Below are 23,371 nucleotides of genomic sequence, written 5' to 3' on the forward strand. Positions count from 1 at the left end.
ACTTTAAAATTCAGAATCCTAGGGGGGAAATGGGAGATATCTGGAATACTATCAACAATAAAACATGTATTTTAAAAATATATACAAAATTAAAATAAAATAAAATAAAATTCAGAATCCTGCCCTGGCTGGTGTGGCTCAGTTGTTGGGCACCATCCCTGCACCGGGGGGCTGTTGGTTTGATTCCTGTCAGGGCGCACGCCCAGGTTGCAGGCTTGATCCCCGATTGGGGGTGTGTAGGAGGCAGCCGATCCATGTATTGCTCTCACATTGATGTTTCTTTCCCTCTTTCCCTCTCCCTTCCTTTCTCTCAAAAAGTCGATTAAAAATATTTTTTAAAAAATTCATATTTAGGTTAAACGTCCAGCCCCTGTAAACCCAGGACAACGCCCCTTCCCTTGTCCCCCAAGTATCTCCATGTAGACCCAGACCCGGTTGCAGAGCAGAAATCGAGGCATCTTGGGCTGGGGACGGCCAGGAGTGCGGAGACAGATTCCAAGGCGACTCAGGAAGGAACATGCCAGAAGCAGTTCCCAAATCCCGCCAGGGCTCAGGCAGTGATGCTCATGGTTTTTGCTAAGGCCCAGAGACAGGCTGATCGGAGGGCCTGGGCCTTGTACACAAGGAGGGTCACAGCTGAGTGGGGGGGAGGCGACCCAGGGAGGTCCTCACTCACAGAAGCAACTTGAAGATGGCTGGGGGGACTCACGCCCTCCCAGAGATGGCTCAGGGTGCGGGTCCCCAGATGCCAAGGGATTCATTCCATCCCAGGTTACATAACCTCGTGGCTGCAGCCAAGGTCTGAACTAAATATGAAAATGGAACCCGCTCCAGCAAATAAATTCCAGGGGCATTAGGCAAATGGCCCTTTTAAATAAACAATAGTTTTCATTTTCACACAGATGTGGTGAAAGGGAGGTGGGGAGCAAAATGGAGAAAAAATGGATCTTGCCCTGATCACAGAGATTATCCCTAAAGCCCAGGGCCTCTGTTTACCCCCCTCCCCCCCCAAACCTGGGGCACTGAGGTCAGGGGCAGGGGGGTAAGCTGTGCTGACCAGTGGAAGGCAGACTCTGCTGTGGGCAGGGCCCCCCTCTGCAGGGCGGGGGTGGGGGGAGGCGGAACAGAACAGGCCGCAAGGCGAGGACTCCCTCAGTCTGAGCCACCCTGACAGCCCACGGGCTGTGCAAAGGGAGCTGGCGTTTCCACTGGCAGAGTTCGCCCAGAAGGAGAGCTGCAGGCTTCTCTGCATTTATTCAGAGTCAGGGCGGGAGGGGGTGCCTATCAGCAGGGGGCTCTGACTCAGTAGGAACCTTCTGATCAAGCCGCCTCCTACCACTGCGACAGCAAGTGACACAGGCCTTGCTCACCCCCCTCTGTCCCCCCGAGGCCCACCCACAGAGCTGCAAAGGGGGACATCTGCACCTTGGCGCTGGTCCCGGGAGAGCCTTCCAGCCCCTGCAAGGCTGTCCGGGCCGATGCCAAGGGCAGGGCAGACACGCTCGGAGGGTGTCTGGACCGATGTCTGTGCCACCGCTCCAAGCAGAGCGAGGGCTGGCGTGGCCGTGGCTGCATGTTTGGGCTCCACGGCACCATCCACCGGAACAATACTTCTTCAGTCGGAGCCTGAAACCCCAGGGGCCAGCCCGGACTGGGAACTGGTTAGAGAACAGAACCCAGCCCTGCTCCCCACTGGCTCCCTAACACACACACCCTCACCCAGCTGCACCGCTCTCCACCCAGTCCTGCAATCTCTTCTTCCCGTCTTTCCTCTATTGCTGCTCACCAGACAAAGCCAGCCAGGAGACCGGGGGCCCGGCATGGTCTGGGCACAGATGCCAGGCTCCGTGGGGGAGTGGAGAGAGCCCAGCCAAAGAAGGGTGGCCACACAGCCCTCCTCAGAGGTGAAATGAGCCCCACAACCTGCCCCATGCCTGAATTCCCACCAGCAGTGTCACTCCTACTTTAAAGGGGCTCCAGAGGACGATGCATCAGATCGGGGGCTAGAGTCAGGCACCATGAGGGAATGGGACCCGGGGCGGTGTGGCTGGGGATGGAGAGGGGCATGCAACATGGACAGGAAGTAGTGAGCCTGGAACAGGAGGTGGGGGAACTTTGGGGGTGCAGAATGACAATACAGAGTCAGCCCGAGGGCTGGGGCCATGGGGAGGAGGTGCTGAAGGTTATGTCCCTCCTCTCCCCTCCCCATACCCTGCAATGGCCCATCTCACTCAGAGTAAGAGCCACGCCCTTCAGTGGTCCTTAAAGCCCTACACGATCTGGCCCTGGCACTTCTCTGACCTCATCTATAGTGTGCGCGCTCGCGCAGGCATGCTCACACAGGCATGCACGCACACAGGCATGCACGCACACGCTCTCATCTGCTCCAGCCACAACTGACTTCCAGGTTGTCCCTGGAGCAACAAGCACTTCTGCCTCAGGGCCTTTGCACTGGCTGTTCCCACCTCCTGAAATGCTCTTCCCCCAGATCTCTCCCATGGCTCTTTCCTGACCTCCTTCAAGTCTTTGCTCGAACGTCCTCTCATAAGGCCTGCCCTGACTGCCCTATTTAAAATGACAGCCCACCTGACCTCATCAAAGCCCCTTCCCCTATCAACTCTGTCTTTTCTTCCAGGATGGATGGATGGCAGGCAGCCCCTTCTCAGCCCAGGGCTCTTGGAGAGCAATAGCAGTAGCAATAGCTGTAATTCACCGAGTGCTAACTATGGGCTAAGCCATACCCAGTGTGTAGATTTCTACAAATGTTTCCTTCTCCACCTACACAACTCTACCAGCAGATTCCATTGGATCCCCAATTTCCAGATGAGGAAATTGAGTCTCCAGGAGTTGAAAAGCATCACAAAGCTGGACCGGGGTTCTGCTGAGATATGCACCCCAAAGCCAGTCCCTAAAGCTGACAGCTTTGCACAAACTGTGCTCTGAAATCACATCTCTGCAGCAGAGCCCACATAAGCTACAGGCACCCATTCAGGCGCAGCCTCAGGTCCTCACACCCAGAATGCAGCTGGGACGGTGTTTGGAAAAGCTCAGCCCTCAGAAACTGCATGCAAGAGGCAGGCTTACTTTGCAAGATGAGAACAGGACCCTGGCTGGGGCACCAGGGAACAGGGCTCCAGACACAGCTATGAGACTTACTAGCTGGATCGTCTGTATAAAATGACATGGGGGATATGGTTCTTACCTCACAAAGATACTCTGAGCATTGCAGACGGCTTGGCAACAGGTTTTCAATAAATGATGCTTTATCATGTAGACACAGCGCCAGGAACCATGTAGGAATTAGTAAATGTTGACATGAGTGGATGGGCGGATGGATAAATGGATAGATTGCTAGATGGACAGATGGATGGTAGACAGGTGGGTCATGGTTGGATTCATGAAAGGATATTATAAACTACCCAGTATTCACAAAACTCCCCACCCAATAACGATTCATCCAACATTGCCCTTGAACTAAACCTCAAATACCAGGGCATAAAACTCCCTTTGTCTTTCAGAAGGAAAAACAATAACAACCAGCTTGGAATTCGCTACTGGAGTTAGGACTTATTCCTCTAAAGCATACGCTGGGAGGTCATGTGCAAACGGTCACAAGCTCAGTTCTAGAAGATGCACAGTTCAGGGTTCATGGCCCCACGGGTCTGAATACCACCATGGCCTAATCTCTTCCCTTGGACATAGAGACCACTTTTAATATCACAATGATTGGTTCAATTCATTGAGGCTCAAGTCTCAGTCAATGCTATGCAGAATGAGAAAACAGACATTACACGATTTTTCCATATATACAACACAATATATGCTAAACCAGGGAGGCTGATAAATCAGCTTCAATCCAAGGTTATCGCCATGAATGAGGGAAATATGCCAACACTAAAACACATGGGCATCACAGTTCCTCAACCCTTCAGCCCTCCATTCAATGCTGTCACAGATTTTGCAGAAAGCAGAAGAAAGGGTGTGGATAAAAAGGAAGCGATGGGGTAAATGTTACAAACAGCATGCGTGGGGGCGACAGAAAAATGGAACTGTCAATACTCCGTGCTTTGCCAGTGAGAAATTTTTTCTTCAGTGGGTCACAGAGAAAGTAACCAGATGAGCGGTAATTAACAGGCAGCCTAGCCTCTCTGGTTTAAAGTAAAAACATGACGGCCCCCCAAATGTAATCATTAATAGTTTGAAATGCCCCTCTCCCCAAATCTCAGGGTACCATCACAATGCACTTGACACCAAGGCTGCAAAGTCATCTGGGATGTGAGTACCTCCACGTTCCGTAGGTACGGCCCTCTACAGAACTGTCACAGACACCTGAATGGCATTCCTGAAGGCAGTCTTCCTAACCTGTAATAAGACACCAGCCCGGCATGTCCTTGTGAGGAGGAAACAGCTGTGCTCCTCTCCAGAGGGATGTCTGTCTGCAGGAAAGCCCTCTGCAGAGCTTTCTAGAAACTCCTCCTGCAGGATCCAGGCACAGGGGGAGGTTGAAAGATCTGATCAAGAAGTCATGCTGTGGTTCTCGAAGGGTGGACTAAAAGCTACTTGCATGTAGCTTTCATTTGTATAACACGATAATTGCTGTATCTTTGCTTCTGGGATCCATTAGACTATTGAACAAAAGCCTGCTGGTACCATGGTTTCCATTCAATTCTGGTCAAATAATGTTGGTGCAGGCCCTATTAGACAAGAATGAGTCCTGAAGGGATCTACATGGTTAAGGAGAATATATATAAAACCTTGGCAGACTGGACCGTGATTGTTAAACGTCATATCATCATCATCATCATCATCATCATCATCACCACCAGATTTTTTCCTTTAGTCAACAGACCAAAACCTGGGAGGGTCATTAGCCAGGCCCAGTGTCTCCCCCATTTGATTAATATGACTCACCCAGATGCATGTTGAAAACAAATCTCTAGGCCCCACCCCAGGCCCAGTGAATCTGAATCACTGGAAATCTGAATTTTTTTTAACAACACACTATCTTGATCAGGGAAGTTTGGGAAATACTCCAATTGTTCTCCATCTCATTTGGAAAATTGAAATGTGGGGCCTTTTTCCCCCCCTGCTTAGAAAAACGAAACTCATTGCTCTATCGAGCCAGGCACGGTGGTGTTAATTACCCCTCCCGAACTATTATTGGTAGGTTTTACATATAGTCTCCGTATGTTGAGACTTCTTTGGCCACAGACATTCTCTACATTCCCTTCTTGGAACATGATATGGTACATCTGGGAAAGAAAACCTCCACAATTTATGGAGAAAATGTTGAACTTGAAAGAATCCCTAATTATCCCACAGGGCATGCCAAAAAGCCTGAGAGAGAGAAAGGAACCTTATCTTCTGAATTCACTGATGAATTCTCTGCCCGGTTCTTCCGAGAGGGGATGGTGGCTGGACAAGTAACGGGGGGGGCAGGGCGGGTACGGAGGCTGCCCTGATCTGAAATCCCATGGGGCTTTCAGGTAGAAAAATTCAGGGACCAGTTCATGGTGTCATGGCCAGACAGGAGGGAACCCAGGAAGCCCTGATGCTCCTAATCATGCACTTAACTGAGCACCTAACGCATCGGGAGGGTCCTGGCCAGGAGGAGGTGGCTCTTGCAAACACACAGAAGAGGAGTTCACTGAAGAGACAATTTATAAGAGAGGGGGTAGGTGTAAAAGGGAGACCCCGTGGGAAAGCGCTCGAGGGCTAGCAACAGCAGGGAGCTCTCACTCCCCCAGGTCTGAAGTTCCTAGAACCCCGAGTTTAACAGAACTGGGCGCCGGGAGGAAGCTCCGGCCTCTGCAGAGGGTCTCAGCCACACCAACTTCTTTCCAGCAGTCTGACTGGACCCAACTAAAAGCCAGAGGAAGGTGGGCTCAGACGTGAGGCCCAGCCTATTGGGAGTGAGAATATAAACCCGTTCTCAGAGGAGCGAATGCTTGGATGATTTTTTAAAAAATGTATGCCTAGCCTTGCTCCAACAGGATTTAAGGATGCCAACAAAAATCCCCACAATGACATAAGCAAGGGAGAAGAGCAGAGCCTTGAGAAAATGATGGCATATGAAGCCAAGGAGTCAATAAACCAGATGCAGGCCACAACGTCCTGTCCTCCCGCTAGACATGAGGTGCAAAGTGACCTCCCAGCAGCGAAGGCAAAGAGAGAGGCACGATTCGAGCACGAGTAGGGCACTGATGAGCCAGTAACTCGGCAGAAGGACCTCCATTTCCTGGAACTGAGATCCGCTAGACATGTCTGCCCTGGGGCCCCCTAAGACTCTGGGTTATACAGTGGGCAATGTTCTCAAGAGAATCCTCACCAAAAAAACCACCACCACGATGATGATGATGATGACAATGATGATGATGAGAATAAAGATGGTGATGATAACAGTAGTTGCTGCTTGCAGGGTGCTGTCCAATGCACATACAAGGTGTTTGTAGGTGCCCAACATACAACTAATTTAACGCTTTTGTTAACTATCCTTAAAGAAATGGCCGTTTCTCATGATCACCCATAGGAGAACCACCTCTCGGGACTCCGCTCACAGAAGACGCCATCCAAACCAAGGACATGTCCTAGAGCAGCGGTCGCCAACCGGTGGTCCGCGGACCGCTGGTGGTCCGTGAGGTCCGAAAGGTTGGTGACCGCTGTCCTAGGGCATTCCATGAGAATCCAGAAATCAGGGGTTATAAATGAAATATCCCACTTTTAAATAACGGCACACGTATAGGTCAACACTGCGGGGCGAGAAAAACACGACCGGAGCAGGATCCAGCCTGCAGGTCAGCAGTTTTCAACCTCTGGCCTCGGGACGAAGGGAAGGCACGCCCTTCAGGCACTCCACCGGAAATACAATTCATTTCCGCCAAGGTTTCAACAAACATTGAAGGGCAGGGCGTTTGGGGTCCTCGTGGTTGACACCTGGGGGATGCTGACATCAGTCATGCTGTTAAGGATAGAAGCCTGAGGATAGCCTCGGCCAGGGGCGGGACAGACGCCTTCTTTTGGGGGCTGTGGGACAGGGTGACGACACCGTCATTGCCCAGAAATGGGATGAGGAAGGGCCAGGAACCAGCCGATCCGTCTTGGAGAAGTCACACCATTCTTCCTTCAACCATGGGTTTACTTCTTCAACTTGGCGGGTTAGTGCGGAAGCCAATAAACAAGGAGGCTGCCAGCACCACTCCTCGGACCAGCCGTCATCACATGGGCCATCAACACGCCATCACCGATACCCTTGGAAATGCGGCCACCCAGGCGGCCCTCACTTACTCTCCTGAGAACCAGCCTCTCCCTCCTTTGCTTCAGGGGAAGCTTGGAGTGACGCAGGAGGTAGGAAGAGGGAGAGGAGAAAACAAGAAATACCATATATATGCGGCCACCTTCCTCCCCTTAAAAATCCATCCCTATTTGGAAATGTTTGCTGCCCCTTCGCAAACAAGACAAGTGACCTCGGGGCCGGAGAAATAAAATCCCCTGCCTGTCTCGACTCAACAGGTTCCCGGACAAGCCAAACACAGCTGCACTGCAGCCGCTATTTTTAGAGCCTATAAATTCTGTCTCTCTTTCTCGCTCTGGAATATTCTTTACAGATTTGCCAGAGCCTTTTATCTGAACTGGAACTCCGTGACAGTCGTTCCGTAGGTACGAAGTCCCCACTGTGTGTGCTTGCTGGCGGGTATGCTCATTCTCTTTTAGGGAGACTCGCGTAAAACACGAGAGGGGTTTCTGGCTCCTCAGAGGGGGGCTGCCTGCCTCTGCTGGCCCCCGGAGTCTGATTATGAACAGGAAGAGGAAACTCTGCCACCAAACTGACTTCCTTCCCCAAAACAGTGGGAAGAAGAGAACCAGAGCGTCATCTGGAACACCTCCCCCCTTGGACAGTGTTTCTCCAAGTGGCTCAAACCCCTGATTTCCAGGACACCCCTCTGCCCCCTGCGAGATAAATAACAGGGAAGGGGCCCCGGACCCCCTTGTAACATCATACCACGAGAGCACCCAGATTTTGAGAATGGTGCTCAGATGCCAGAGCCCATTCCGAATCCAGACCTGGCGTGTTTCCCTTTGTGCTGACTCCGTGTCAGCGCAGACAGCTGCAGGGAGGGGACCGGTGTTACCTCAGGTGAATGTGACAGGTCCCTAAAGATTTCAGGAGGTTGGTCCCTTCCCAGCCCTTGCTCAATGCTGCCCAACTTGATCCTAGAAGCAACCATCTACCCGGGTGGGTGGTCGGAGCACAGTAGCTTCAAAATAGAGTGGACGTTGGCCTATCCCACCGTATTCACTATCCACACGGCCCAATAACACGCATGCTTCTCTCTTCCAGGTGCTCATGAGTCTGGCCATCCAACCGACCGGTTGGGTGCCGCCCACGTGCACAGTCCTCTGCTAGGCTCTGTGACAGGCACTACCATCCCCCAATCTAGGACTCCTGCTTGACTGCTCTCTTTCCCTCCCTTCCCCACATTGAAGAATTGCGCTATTCCTACCGTCTCTCTCCAAAAAGATCCCAGACCCTTCTGGCCCCACCGGGATGGAACTTGTCCAGACACCCTGACCGCCGCTCAGCTCTGGCCTCCTAGCTGGGCTGTGTGCACCCACTCTCTCCGCAGAGCCAGAGCGACGGTTTGCAAACACCCACCATACCATGTCCCTGCCCTGCTTCCCAGAGCACTTGAATAAAATCCAAACTCACAGCCCAACACAACCTGGTCTTCGCCTACCTCCCTGGGCTTTCCTTCACACGTTATTTCATCCATCTGACCTTCTCAACAACCCTTTGAAGTAGGGATTAACCTCCGTTTGCAGATGAGACTCAAGAGATTCAGAGAGGTGAAGTAACTTGCCCCAAGTCACACAGCCAATACTGGTGGGGCTAGAATCGACACCCGTGTCTTTCAGACATCAAAGGTCACGCTGTCTACTCGACCTCTTAGCTCAGGTCAACCAGTCTCTAGAAGAGAATCACGGCAGGCAGCCCCTATGGTTTCTGGTTCACACATTGCCAACGTTCAGACCTGGGTTGATTTGGGGAGAGCAGAATGGCCACACACAACTAAAATAAAGAGCACAGGTAAGAGAGAGAAAGAGAAGGAAGGGAAGGAGAGACGAGAGAAGGAGGAGCAGGGGAAAGAGATGCTACGGCCAACATCTAATACAGAATGACAAAGCCTCGCTACAAAACTTCATCTACTTTTGGCCAAAGCTCTGCTCCGTTTCCTGTGCCAGAGGGTTGGGCCAACAATGAGGTCCCCCTTCCTAGAGACTGCAGCCCCTGGTTACGTCACCTCTCCCGGGACCTAGCAGACAAAGTGAATCAGCCGGTCACGTGGTGAGGGCTCACCACACACACTTTCCAAGGGAGATGTCCTGTCCGGCACAGTCAGAGCTTCCTTCCCGCCCCGAGAGCGAAAGGAAAGTCCTTCCCTTACAGCCACGCTGATTTTCCATCCACTCCGCGCTTTCGATGCGCTGGAACACGAATGTACGTCACTAGGTTTTCAGAAGGATTCCCGGCCCTTTTACAGATCTCAAGCACTGACATGTTTTCTCAGCAAACCCCCCTCTTCCTGCATTGTTCCTGCAGGCGCAAAGGAGACGGTCACGGGGGGGGGGGGCATTTTCTAGAGAGATTTCTCCGGAACAGCCTATTAATACTGACCAGCGGGGAAACCCTTGCTTCTTGTTTCTCTAACATCTGGAATCGGTGTGCAATTTTCACGGCCTAGATTCCCCCCGCAATATTGATCATTATTAGCACCTTTATCATCATGAGGTATTAAGCTGATAATTATGTAAAAGCCCTCTGGGAAGAAGCTACTTAGAAAACAAATGTTGCGCCCTAACTGGTTTGGCTCAGTGGATAGAGTGTCGGCCTGCAGACTCAAGGGTCCTGGGTTCGATTCTGGTCAAGGGCATGTACCTTGGTTGCAGGCACATCCCCAGTGGGGGGTATGCAGGAGGCAGCTGATCGATGTTTCTCTCTCAAAACAAAACTGTTGCCCTAATCGGTTTGGCTCAGTGGATAGAGCATCGGCCTGAGGACTAAAGGGTCCCGGGTTCGATTCCGGTCAAGAGCATGTAGCTTGGTTGCAGGCACATCCCCAGCAGGGGGTGTGCAGGAGGCAGCTGATCGATGTTTCTCTCATCGATGTTTCTAACTCTCTATCCCTCTCCCTTCCTCTCTAAAAAATCAATAAAATATATTATTTAAAAAATTAATTAAAAAACGTTCATAAGAGATTTCGTATTAACTGTAGATCCATGGGGAGGTGGGGGGAGGGGGAGGTGCTGCATCTGATTCAAGTCAACGAAGATGGGCTGAGAGCCCACCCACCACACATGCCCCTGGGGTGGGAGCTACCAACGGTTCAAAGACCCTCCAGGGGGCTCGACCAGGGCTCCCGAACAGCGGAGGGTCTGATAAGAGGGCGAGAGATGACATAAATGGCTGGAATGCTTGGCAGAACACGCTAAGGTACTTCGCATGCGCTAGACCGTGGCAGAGACGATTTGCCTGGCCAATATCCAGTCTCCTCTTCTCCCTGTTAAGTGAACTGCAGTTTTATTCCAGCCTGCACTGCGTCTCGCTAAAGGGCAACATTGTCCAATCTCCCCCGGAGGACGGTCAATAGGATGGAAGCAGAATCCACCACGTGAGGCTCCCAGGAAAGCTCTGTGAAGGGAGGCCACTTAGCGGAGATGCACTCTTCTCGCACCCTCCTGTTTCCTGTCTGGAGTTGGGTGTGATGGCTGGAGCTCCAACAGCCCTACTGGGTCATGAGGTGGCTGTGAGGATGGAAGCCATGTTCGGAGGATCCTGTATCCTTCATGACCTTGAAGCACCAAACCAGTCCTGAACTTGCGTCTTACAAACGTATTTGGATTGTCTGCTACATGCAATCTGGCCTGGCCTAAAAGAAGGGTGGCACCAAGGAGCTGTGAGGAGAGGACTCAGAGAAGGACAGGCTGATGAGAGCGCTTCCCTGGGTTTACGGCCGCTGCTGGGGAGGCCATGCCTAGATATCAGAGGTCCTCAGGACCTCTCTTGGGAAGGATGGGATGCTACATGGCGAGGGAGGGGTCAACAGGCGGGGACAACTCCCCTGACCTTCTCAACAGGATCTAACTCCACTCACCAGTTACAAATCGCCTGAAATGGCCTTCCTCTCCTCCTGGATTCAGCTCGCTCCCCCTAAGCGACTCTTATGAGGGTGATTGACCCTCAAGAGCAGTAGAGAGGAAACACCTTAGGGCCTTCCTTCTTATCTTCCTTTTTCCCTCCCACCACAATGAGACATACATTTCTCTCTCTCTCCTTCCCCCCCACCCCTCTCTCTCTCTACAAAAGGACACCAAACAAAATCCCTGACCCCATCCAAATCTGAAACAGAGTGTGGGCAAGAGCCTGGAGGGCTGGCAGGTGAGTCTCCCTGGTAGGAACCGACAGATACAAATAAAGGCTGCAGAAGTCCTGGGGCCGCAGTGGGGAAGGAGCGTGAGAAAGAAGCACTCCCTCAGGGCACGCCACGCCCGGCTGCAAGAGGGGCAGCTGCCTCTTTGCAAATCCATCCCAAGTAGACTGGCCTTTCTAGTTTCCACCAAACGTAGCAACTTATCCAGTCCCTCCTGAAGGAGGTGAGCTTCCCCACCCTTCCCCACGCTGGCTCTTAAACACACACCGCCTTATGAAATGAACTCACCCAAGATTTCCCAGCAAGGAACTAAAATTGAGCAACCCCACACAGTACACTTAAACGTTCCAAAATGAAACCTTTCTCCCCATGGCAAACACATTTTGAAAGAGCAGAAGGAACAGGAGTCAGAGTCTCCCCTCACTGAACAGTTTTTCCACCTTTTAGACACATTCTTTCCCTCCCTCCCCCCCCCCAAAAAAAAATTCTTTCTGGAACTAAAAATACCAAGCTTTATTAAATATCTTTTCCTCGCAAGAAACCATGTTTGGGCTTGAGATTAAATAGCGAGAATTCTTTAAGACTACATTATTTTCATTAGGGAGAGTAAAAAACAAACTACATTATTTTTAAAAAGTAAATAATGACCCAGGCAAAAAGAATCCCAGATTTTTCCAATACAACATACAGATGACAGCACAAGATAATACTGAAGGCCCTATTTATTCTCCAAGTGACACGCATGATTAAATAGAAACGTGTTGTCCTAGCCGGTTTGGCTCAGTGGATAGAGCGTCGGCCTGCAGACTGAAGGGTCCCAGGTTCGATTCCGGTTAAGAGCACATGCCTGGGTTGCAGGCTCAATCCCCACTGGGAACATGCAGGAGGCAGCCAATCAATGATTCTCTCTCATCATTGATGTTTCTCTCTCTCTCTCCCTCTCTCTCTCTCCCTCTTCCTCTCTGAAATCAATAAAAATATATTTTAAAAAAGAGTAAACTTAAAAAAATAATAAAATAAATAAATAGAAAAGTGTCGTGTTTCCACAAAGCTACTTAGATTTCACGTCCTGCTCATTGGCCGTCACTCTCAGAAAGCAGTGACAAAGCTGCGAGGTAGATGTAGAAATGGAAGCTTATTCATTGTTCCTCGTGTCCTACAGCCTAATTAAAAACAGAACTGGGAAGAGAATTCAGGACAAGCCTCCAGTGCACAGGAGTGGGGAGGAGGAAGGTTATTCTAAAATGAAGAGGCCACTGCCTAGCACAGCTGTGGGCAAACTACGGCCCGCGGGCCGGATCCGGCCCGTTTGAAATGAATAAAACTAAAAAAAAAAAAAGACCGTACCCTTTTATGTAATGATGTTTACTTTGAATTTATATTAGTTCACACAAACACTCCATCCATGCTTTTGTTCCGGCCCTCCGGTCCAGTTTAAGAACCCATTGTGGCCCTCGAGTCAAAAAGTTTGCCCACCCCTGGCCTAGCACTTCACCTTTCCAGGCATCATCTATGCCACTTCTTTATGCCTTTGAAGGATACACTAGAAATGAAATGAACGCAGGCAGGGCTGGGGGGGAAACCGTTTGGAGAAGTGGTCGGCAAACTGCGGCTCGGCAAACCGTGGCTCGCGAGCCACATGCGGCTCTTTGGCCCCTTGAGTGTGGCTCTTCCACAAAATACTGGCTCTTCCACTGCGCATGGGCCACGAAGTTTCAATCGCACTGTATGTGCATGCCCACACGTGGTATTTTGGAGGATATAATCAAGGCAGACACGGTTCCACGGCTGGTCCCGGGCTTCGTGCAGTCCCCCTCTATGAGTCTCTATGGGTTCACCCCTCCCTCCCTCCCCCAGGACACAAAAGGCCTGCTGCTCTCCCAACTGTCAGCCACGAGGGCACGGGCACCACCCTTGGCTCAGATGAAGGCAAAGTCATTGCTTGGTTTTTACGATTATAGTCACTTGATGTGCAGCCAGGACAGGGACTCCAGCCTTTGACACTCCAGAAAACTAGAACAATTAACTGAGGCTCGAGGGCTTCCTACCCAAGGATGGAATGGAAAGCAAGCGAAGGGCTCAGCCACGTGCGCCCACTGGACCGATCACCTCCCCTGTGAATCGGTGGATCAGGTGTCACCGCAGGAAGTATAAGCGACCTCTCTGGATGTGACCCTCTCCTCCCTGCTCTTCCCATGTCCCCCGAACAGAGCCAGGGACCCGACGGCCCCCAGGATGTGAGCCTGAGGGGCAGGGGCGGAACCCGGAGTCCGGGCTCCAGCTCAGCAGTGCGCTCTGTTGCAGAATGAGCACACTGACTTCATTCCAGAATTTCTTCTTTACTTAAAAAATAATAATAATTGTGGCTGGGGCTCCCGTGCTGGGCTCCATGACCTCTTCCCCTTCCTGTCTTCCCACCTCAGCATCTCCAGCAGGACCCTCCCCGATGGAACACGGGCCTGAGAAGAACGTCTCCTGACCGCCCTCACGCTGTGTGACCCAAACCTCTCAGAGCCACATGAACATCTCGGCACTTGGGTGAACCTGCTTCATCCCAAGACTGTTCTCTCATTAAAGGAAAACAAACCAACGAAAACAGCCAGAGTCGCCATCCACAAGACGTGTGCTGCAGGAGGGTTATGAGCGTTTCTATTCACAGGCAGCAAGAGGCTGCCCTGGACCAAGGTCAAGTTCATCCTTTTCTCCTCTCGGCCTCCCCGGCCTGCGTGCCCTGCGGGGAAGGCCCCATCACACCTTGTCACAGTCAGCTGTGTCCTCCCAGGAGGATGAGGTCCTTGAGGACAAGAAAGCCACCAGAGGGTCCCGGGCTCTGGCTGCTGGGCACTGAGCCTTCCCGGGGACAGCGCTGTCCCTGTCCTCACTTCTTCTGAGAATCACTGGCTCCAAAAGAGTCCCTCTACTTGAATCCAGGGGTTTTTTTTTTTTGCCGAGACAGCCTTTCCAGATAGTCCAAAATGAGCACCCAGCCCCCTAAATAAGTGACAAACCCACGGGTGTGCCCTGCCGCTGTGGCTCAGTGGTTGAGCATCAACCTATAAACCAGGAGGTCATGGTGCAATTCCCAGTCAGGGCACATGCCCGGCTTGCGAGCTCAATCCCCAGTGTGGGGTGTGCAGGAGGCAGCCGATCAGTGATGCTCTCTTATCGATGTTTCTAGCTCCCTCTCTATCTCCCTTCCTCTCTGATATCAATAAAAATATACCTTTTTTTAATTTAAAAAGACCCTGGAAGGCAATTCCAGGGCCAGGTCCTCTGGAAGGTTCAGAGAATGCTCCTGCTCCGGAAGGATCTCTCTAAGTTCGGGCCAGAGGTCTGTGGGGGCTCCAATGCCAACGTGGGCTCAAGCGCCAATGTGACCTCAGACCTGCGCCACCAGGAAGGGCGAGTGGAGCCACCGGGAGCGCTCCCTCTGCGTGAAGGAATGCAGCTGCGAGCCGTGAGCCAGCGAGGTCTGCACAGTTAACAGTCCCCACTCTGATGGGAAAAGGCAGGGCTCTTTCCAGAGGCTCAGTAAGAAATCAACTCCGAGGCAACGAGGAGACAACTCAGGAAGTTTAGGAAAAGGTAACCACATCCCAGTGGGAGTTCAACGGCTTTACGGTTTATTGGTTAAAACCCTAAGTTTTAATTTCAAGATTGGATCTTAATGTAACAATTCTTGGCTGCAAGAGCTGGATGAATATGGAATAACAGGAAAGAATAATAGGAAAAAATCAGCAAAGGTGGCTCAAGGGACTGATATTTTATTACACCACACTTGATCCTCACCCAGAGGTCAAAAAGCAATAGGATTTCACTCTCTACTTAACCTGGAGCCTCTCCAACCATTATTTAAAGTTAGATGCTCTGAGGGCACAAAGATGATTCAAAAATAAGAGAGAGCTGATGGTGGTGGGGAGTGGCAAATGAAGAGGAAACACACTATTAACAGTCTTAAAAGAAATACCTACCCCATGAAGAACACCAGGACCAAAAATAAACTTCACACAAATGGAAAATAAACTTTTACAAGCCATCTTCTCCCGGTGCTGATTTTTTCCTTCCCATCTGACTGAAATATAAGCAAGACAGGACACTGACTGAGATGAACTTTTCACTTTTTAAAATAGCAAGTGGAAGTTGTAGGTCCTGTGCTACATATAAATAAATCTTAAAATGGTCTTCAACAAGGTCAAATTTCCAGCAGGATGAGACTCTACTGCAGAGTCCTGGGTTTCCCATGTCCAGAAGCCTGGGCCGAATTAATCTGAACAAATGGTCATGAGGTGAATGATGGCCCAGCACCCCCTTCCTTCCTCCACTCCCCACCTTGTCCAAACGGACCCGACCCTCCACTCGGGAGCTTCACCTGTGGCTCAATATGCCTAGAACACATCAGCTCACATTCCCTACTTTCAATGTAAAAATGTATTTCCGTCCTCGAAGTCGTCTGCTTTTCTATAATGGACCTTGATGCTCCTCCCACTGAGTGGCAAGGTTATGTGCCTTCCCCTTGAACTTGGAGCGTCTGTGACCACCTTGAACACCAGAAGAGATGTCCTGTGACTTGAAGGGTAGGTCGTAAAAATGCCATGCACTTCCATGTTAGATGGAAACCCAGATCAGCCCACACAAGGAGGACGTGCTGAGAGGCCACAGGTAGGTGTTCTGGCCATGAGCTCATCTGAGGCCCCTGCCCAGCAAGGCATCTGCCAGACCTGTGAGGGACGATAACCCAGAGGATAGCAGCCCCAGTCCATGCATCTTCCCAGCTGAGGCCCCAAACATCATGGAATACCCCACCCCTCGGTGTCTAGCCTGAATGACCCGCAGAATCTATGAGCAAAGTTAAATGGTTGCTCCACACCCCCAAGTTTTGAGGTGGTTTGCTACTGAGCAGGGCTAGGGAAGCTTTTATCTGCCAAGGGCCATTTGGATATTTATAACATCACTCGCAGGCCAAATAAAATGATGAACTTAAAAATTAACCTGCTATATTTGGTCAAGCATTTAATTAACTCAACCCTAATGCCTTGGCAGGGCCAGACCAAATGATTTCAAGGGCCTTATGGCCCGTGGGCTGGGCATTCCCCACCATTGTTATAGGGCAAGGGTAACTGGGACATTGACCTTCCGTGAATAGAATCACAAATTTGACTGAGAACCCTAAGTGACAAGTCAGCCAGGTCTTACACACACTGGGAAGAGGGTGGTCCCAGATGCAGGAGATGTGGGCGGACCTTGGACCAATCACGTCTCTCACGCGTGAACTGTATGAATCGTAAAACGGGATTAAGAGAACCTGGTCACAGCAAGGATGCAATGAGACAGCATACAAAGACCCTTTGAAAGGTCTGAAGTGTGAGGCATTATTATGAACTTCACATGTGAGGCCTCCTCCATATCATACACATCTTCATTTTAGACACATGACTTTCATGACTGCATAATGCCTATTAAGGCCCATTGGAACAGCAGAATGAGAGGTGGTGAGGAAGGTAGTAGCAGCAGGTAAAACTTTGAAGATTTATCACTGTCCCGTTTCCCCTCCCTCTACCTGCTTTCCGCTAGAAAGCACATTGGTAGCATCTACAACACATAATCTTAGTAGGAAAACGAAACATTCCATTCCTAAAAGTGCACACACACAAACAAAGCATGCATTACAGGTCTTTCGATGGCTCGAGGCTCACAGGAATAACTGAAATGTGCTGACTCTTTCTGTAAGTGCAATCCTAATAGCATGCCATCATTTAGTTGCCTTCTTTAGTCCTCACAGCACGCCTATTAGATAGGTTCGAGGGTTACTTCAATTTTACAAGTGAGGAAACTGACACCCAGGGCGCTCACTTCTCACCGTGATGAAGTACAAAACCGGAAGTTAAACCCCGGGCGCTCTGAAGCAGGGCCACCCTTCTAACCACGGCACTGGGCTTCCCCAAAATGTTCTTGAGGGTAAAATATGCACTCACATTCAGTTCCTTTCTACCCAATTATTGGGAATTTACAAGGTGCTCTTAATCGCACCCTGCCCCTCAAGCTCCCTGGAAGAAACACAAGGGAAAAGGGAAAAGGACTTTCATCAGAACCCAGCAGAGAAATGTTTTCTGTTCCACCCCCAACTGCCTCGGTGGGTGAATTACATGTTCCCATCCCCGGAGCCCAGGGACCTGTTTACAGAGTAGGTGGGACCCAGCGGGTTCCAGCTAAACGTCCATGGACCACGTTGGGTGGCTCAGGTCCTGGCAAAATTCTGAGAGAATTTTGAGGCATTAAAATGGGACAGTGATAAATCTTCAAAGTTTTACCTGCTGCTACTACCTTCCTCACCACCTCTCATTTTTCAACAGGCTACCAAAATAATTTATTAAAAAAAAACAACCCCACACGATTCTGTCCAGCCCAGATGCCATGTAGCAAGCAGTTCAGTTCTCTTCTTTCCTTAAAAAATGCAGTGTCATAAGCCGCCCTTTTGAATTTCTAAGACTAGAGGATGAGTGGAAGGAGAAAAGGAAATCAGGAATAATGGATCCTCAGATGGTGAGCAGTGACTGGGACAGACAGGACTTTCCCCATCACTTCACCTTTCAGCCCCAGATTTTTCCTTGGCTTCCTGATGCCCCAGGAAATAGAAAGCAGAGTCCCTCCCACGGGGCCAGACCTCCTGTGCAGTCCAGACCAATGCACGTCAGAGTGTAGCCCAGCGGTTCTCAACCTGTGGGTTGCAACCCCTTTGGGGGCCGAATGACCCTTTCACAGGGGTCGCCTAAGACCATCGGAAAACACACATATAATTACATACTGTTTTCGTGATTAATCACTATGCTTTAATTATATTCAATTTGTAACAATGAAAATACATCCTGCATATCAGATATTTACATTACGATTCATAACAGTAGCAAATTAGAGTTATGAAGTAGCAACGAAAATAATTTTATGGTTGGGGGTCACCACAACATGAGGAACTGTATTAAAGGGTCGCGGCATTAGGAAGGTTGAGAACCACTGGTGTAGCCGCAGCACCAGCAGCATCACTACCTCCAGGAAGTGGTCCGGGCTCCCACTTCAGACCCACTGAATCAGAATCAAGTTCTCCAGCTGATTCTGACACCCGATAAAATCTCAGAACCACTCTTCTTAGGTGAGAGCCACAGACCTGAATCACGTGGTCTGAGTCACGCCCTGGCTCATGTCCAGGCAGTGCTCCTAGCCACCTGGTCACTTCACACCCAGGGCCCCTCGGCCTTGGCTGGGCGGGCTGATGGGATGCGCTCAGCCTTCTGGTCTAATTGTCTTGCTCTTGAGCAATCAGCCTTTCATTCATTGAACCATGAGCAACACAGATGGCGTCTTGTGAGACTCCCCTAAGCACAGCTCAGATTTTGTGCACTTTCCCAATCTTACGTATGTGAAACGCTGCCTCCAGTTGACCACCCTGCCCTGGGCCGACCTCTGGCCAGGGAGCAGCCGCTCTGGGCACTCAGTACTACTACACGTCCCCTTCCGCCCTTAGCAAGTGCCTCTGAGGAGTTGCTCCCCAGGGTCTATTCCGTGGGCTTGTTCTTCTGTTTTCAATGGTCACATCTACAGGGAGAGTCCATTTGTTTGACAAAGGTTCAGTAAATTCTTGCTATCAAACTGACCAATTGCTATTTATAAATCAAGTTTGATGAAGTGATTACTGTCTACATTGGTTGAAAACTTTCAAGTGAAGGGAAAAGCTTTTACTCTGTCGATACTATAAAATAAAACCTTCAAAACAGTATCATCCCAAAGTCTACATGTCCTCAGAAAAAGTGGATCCTGTTTCTGTTCCACCTCCAAATGCCTCTAGGGAGCCCCCGTTTCTTAGGGACTTGGAGAGTGACGGGCCAAACAGATAAAGGCCCGTTGCTGCTTATGGTCCATTCCTAGCACCCAAGACAAACAGCTCCATGTGAGCCCTTAGTTGAATCCTATTTCTGTCCACCTCTCAACAGTGGGTTCTCATGACTTGGGCTCCAATCCAGCACTACTTCTGGCCGATATTTTCCTAATGTTACCTCATCTCTCTACTCTCTGCAGTTGTCCCATTCCACTCTTATTTCTCTTCAGCAAGTAAAAAAGAAAAAGGACTAAAATAAGAACATCTTTTCAGAGACTGAAGGAAGCTCTCCAATGTCAAAGTTGGTCTTGGTGAAAAGGTACAAAAGTTCCCAGTGGTCCTCACCCAGCTCACTACAGAGGCAGAGGCCCTCCTCCGGGAACCTCACGTGTGTGTTTTCATTGGACTCAGAATGAAATAGCCTCCAGTGAGCCTGACAGATGTTACCAAGGGACAACGGAATGAAGAAGGGACCCATCCGCTAGACGCGACCCAAACCTGTGCACTTCTAGGAAGACAAAGCCTGCCTCTATGTGGCTCAGAAGAAACTTGTAAAACAATCTTGTTTGGGGAAACTGCTCCCTGCAATTCACAGCTGCAGCATTCCCCCCGCTCCTGTCCCCAGGGTCCCACCCAGCTGAGGTCGAGTTTGTGAATCCTTTGAACACTTAACGTGCAAGAATAGCAACAGCCAGAACAGTCCCCGGGACTCGAAAGCTGCCCAGAAAAAGCTGCCAAGCACTTGAGAGGTGCATCCTGTTGGGTCTTTGCTGTACCCTGGAGAAGGAGGTCAGCCAAGGCCAGGGGTGGCCAAGCCCAGGGAAGAAATGCTGGAACTCGGGGGGAATCAAGGCAGCTGCTTTGGGGTATGGCAAGATCGCGGACTAACCCCACTTTGGGGAGCTGGTTTCCCACAACTGCACGTTAGTTTAAACCCTCCCACTGGCAGGACTCCATACACATTCTCAAAGCACCTCCCAGTAGTACCAACATTTCGTCATCACCATAAATTGGAGGCCAAATCTAATCTGGCTTCAGGCTCAGCCACTTCTCTGCCCCCTGGAACCTACAATCTGTTAAAGCAAAGCTTCTCAACAACTCCCACGCATACAAAGGACCTTTTCAGGTGCTATTTCCTCTCCCTATAACGTCTTTGCTCTCCTGATGACACCCCCAACTCCTCATCAATTCAGTAAACCCCAACCCATCTTATGTGGTCCAGCTCCTTTCTCAAACTTGCACCTTCCTGGCCTTAGACATATTTATAAAACTAACTTCGTACCTGCATGCATTGTGGCACTTATTTATATTATTAGAGGCCTGATGCACGAAATTCGTGCAAGGGGCTCAGCCGCCGCCGCCACCGCTTCGACTTCATCCGGAAGGTCATCCAGTCTAATTAGCACATTACACTTTTATTATTATAGAAGATAGTTGCGTATTTGTATGCATCTTCCCCACTAGATGTTGCCTTGTAGTCACACTGTCTTATTCATCTTTGTACTCTGAGGCCTAGAACAATGCCTGGTGTTCCGAGCACCAGGATTTAATTCACCTAAACTAATTAGACCAGAGCCCAGGAAAACGATCAGCATAGAGTATCGCTTGATTCATAGTCTAATTGGTGTTAGCTGCAAACTCTGCCAGAGCAAGTAAGAGAATCACAGGATTTTCAAGGAGTTAGATACTGAAGGAACATGTGGTCCAAGCTCCCTCAGTGCTGGGGACAGGGACTGTAAGGTTCGTGCTTGAATATCTCTGGTGATGAAAGACTGACTCCCTCATGAGACAGTCAATCCCAAAGAACAAGGTGGGTCAGCTATACGCACACGGGTGATGAACCAACCCATCAGGTCCAGAGCTCTCTCCCTTGTGGCCAAGTTGTGCTGAGGACTGTGGCTAATCCAGCTGATGGTCCCCAGCACTTATCTCACCCAAGTGGAGCTAAAGTAGGAGACTGAAATAATTGTGCTGAAAATAAATAGATTCCAGGTCTTGAGCTAAGCACTCTTTTTAAAAAATATATGGTATTTTATCCATGTCAGTTTTCTAGTTTTGATAATCTACTAAAGGTATGTAATGTCATCATTGGGTAAAAGGTACCTGAGAAATTTCCACACCATTTTGGCAACTTCTTAAGAATGAAACTATTTCAACATAGAAAATTTTTAAAACTTTGTATTTATATATATGAAAGACAGAGAAAGAGAAATATGGGAGCCAAGATCACTGCCCAGAGGGTATGTACCATAAAGGAATGACTTGGGCATGGACACAGGGAGATTACTTGGAGGTTTTAACATCTATACTAGAGGCCCGATGCATGAAATTTGTGCAAGGGGCTCGGCCCTCACAGCCCCAGCTTCGTCCAGAAGGTCGACTGGTCTAATTTGCGTATCACGCTTTTATTATTATAGATAAGTACTGAGATGGCAAATTCCATCATGTCCATGGCCTTGTCCTCTCACCCACTGCTTTACACCTGTCTTGAGACCAGAGCTATCTGGTCAGTTTATCATGAGGCATACCCCTACCTGTATTAGCCAACCCAGCCTTTGACCAGCAGCCAAGGTAACACTCGGGCTCACCAGGAAACCAGGGAAGGGACAGTCAGTGGATCCATAAAGAGCACCAACTACATGCTAAGGACCCTCTGGGGCGCTCTGCACAAGTCATCCCCATTACTCCTCACTGTCATCCATGCTGTGTCCATTGCACAGAACCCAGGAGGCAGGAGACGTGCTTCCGGCCCATTAGTGAGGAGGTGCCAGTCACATCCAGTCCGGTCCTCGCTTACCTATGGTCACTGCAGGGGAACCACTGACCGCTGGGTCAGCAGTTACACTCACAGGTTTTCAGAAGTCCAACATCCAACCTGTTTTGTTCAAACCCTTTAACTTCATTTATGCTTTGAAACCCAATGTCCATTTCTGCTCCTCTCTAGGCTGGTGTTTTGGAATGTCTGTTAATCCCATGGACTTCTTTTAGCCCCTTTCTCCTCCCTGAGTCTGGGTGGGGATGGGTGTGGCTGGAGAGCCAGGCCTGGGGATTTTGTCTTGGGCTCCAGGGCCCTTCAGTGAAGCACCAGTCCCCAGGCCTGCATGGCGTTTGCGTTCCTGGGCATTCAACAGATGCCTGTTGAGGCAAAGGGGCAAGTATTTCAAAAAAGACTCCCACTTATCCAGTGGTCATAAATCAGTAATCATTTAATGATGGGGAGGAGGAGAGAGGATCACATTTTCTTCCATTAAGACCAGCAATCAATCAAGCCTGCTGAAAGTCCAGCTAAATTTAGCATGAGATATGGGCTTTCAGAAAGTCCTCCACAGTGTGAGAAGCCACTAAAAATATAACAAAACAATTAAGTCACCACAGGACTGATGGAGGTCTATAAAGGGGGTGGTGGGGGACCCCAGAGATGGGGACTAGGACCATCCCTTTAAATAGGTCTTACAGATTAGGAGAACCTGGAGAAAAATCTCTAGATGTAAAGTATCATTCGGTTGTTCCATGACCGAAATGCGACGCTAAAGGAGAATATCTGAGTGAATGAGAAGAAAAGGAATAGGAAGGTGTACAGTCCAATTATTGAGAGAAAACTCATCCACCTTGTAGCACCATCGCCTAAACTTCAGCAGAAAAAGGTGTTCTGCGGTCAAGGATGTTTGGGAAATGCAGAAGACTGTATCCCCCTTGTGTCCACTGGCTTCTAAAGGGCAGGTCCTACAATAAAGAATCTGCCCAGTGTTAAGGGCAGCATTTTCCCAAAGTGATTTGAATACAGAACTTTGTTTTGTTCTTGACATGGAACCTGCTACCATCCCATGGGGGAGAGAGGGAAAACACTTTGGGAAATGCTGGTATAAAGGATAATATTCTTGATGATATGGATGTGATTTCAATAGAGACCTGGCGTCACCAAAGACTGTTCCATTAAGACAGTGGTTCTCAACTTTGGCTGCACATTAGAATCACCTGGGAATATTTTTTAAATCCTGATTTCTGGGCCTCATCCGCTGGAAATTCTGTTTCCTTGTTACTAATGTTGTGGCCCCACCCCATAACAAAGAAACAGAAT

At 49.8% G+C, this 23,371-nt stretch overlaps 1 protein-coding gene across 2 annotated transcripts in view; it reads right to left on the reverse strand.

Annotated features, from left to right (window-relative positions):
* Nucleotides 1-23,371, reverse strand: part of LOC102248306 (integrin alpha-9) — a 107,214-nt gene that overhangs the window by 8,044 nt on the left and 75,799 nt on the right. The gene's annotated exons all lie outside the window — the stretch shown is intronic.

This window comes from Myotis brandtii, unplaced genomic scaffold (genome assembly GCF_000412655.1).
Source record: "Myotis brandtii unplaced genomic scaffold, ASM41265v1 scaffold731, whole genome shotgun sequence".
Taxonomy (NCBI): domain Eukaryota; kingdom Metazoa; phylum Chordata; class Mammalia; order Chiroptera; family Vespertilionidae; genus Myotis; species Myotis brandtii.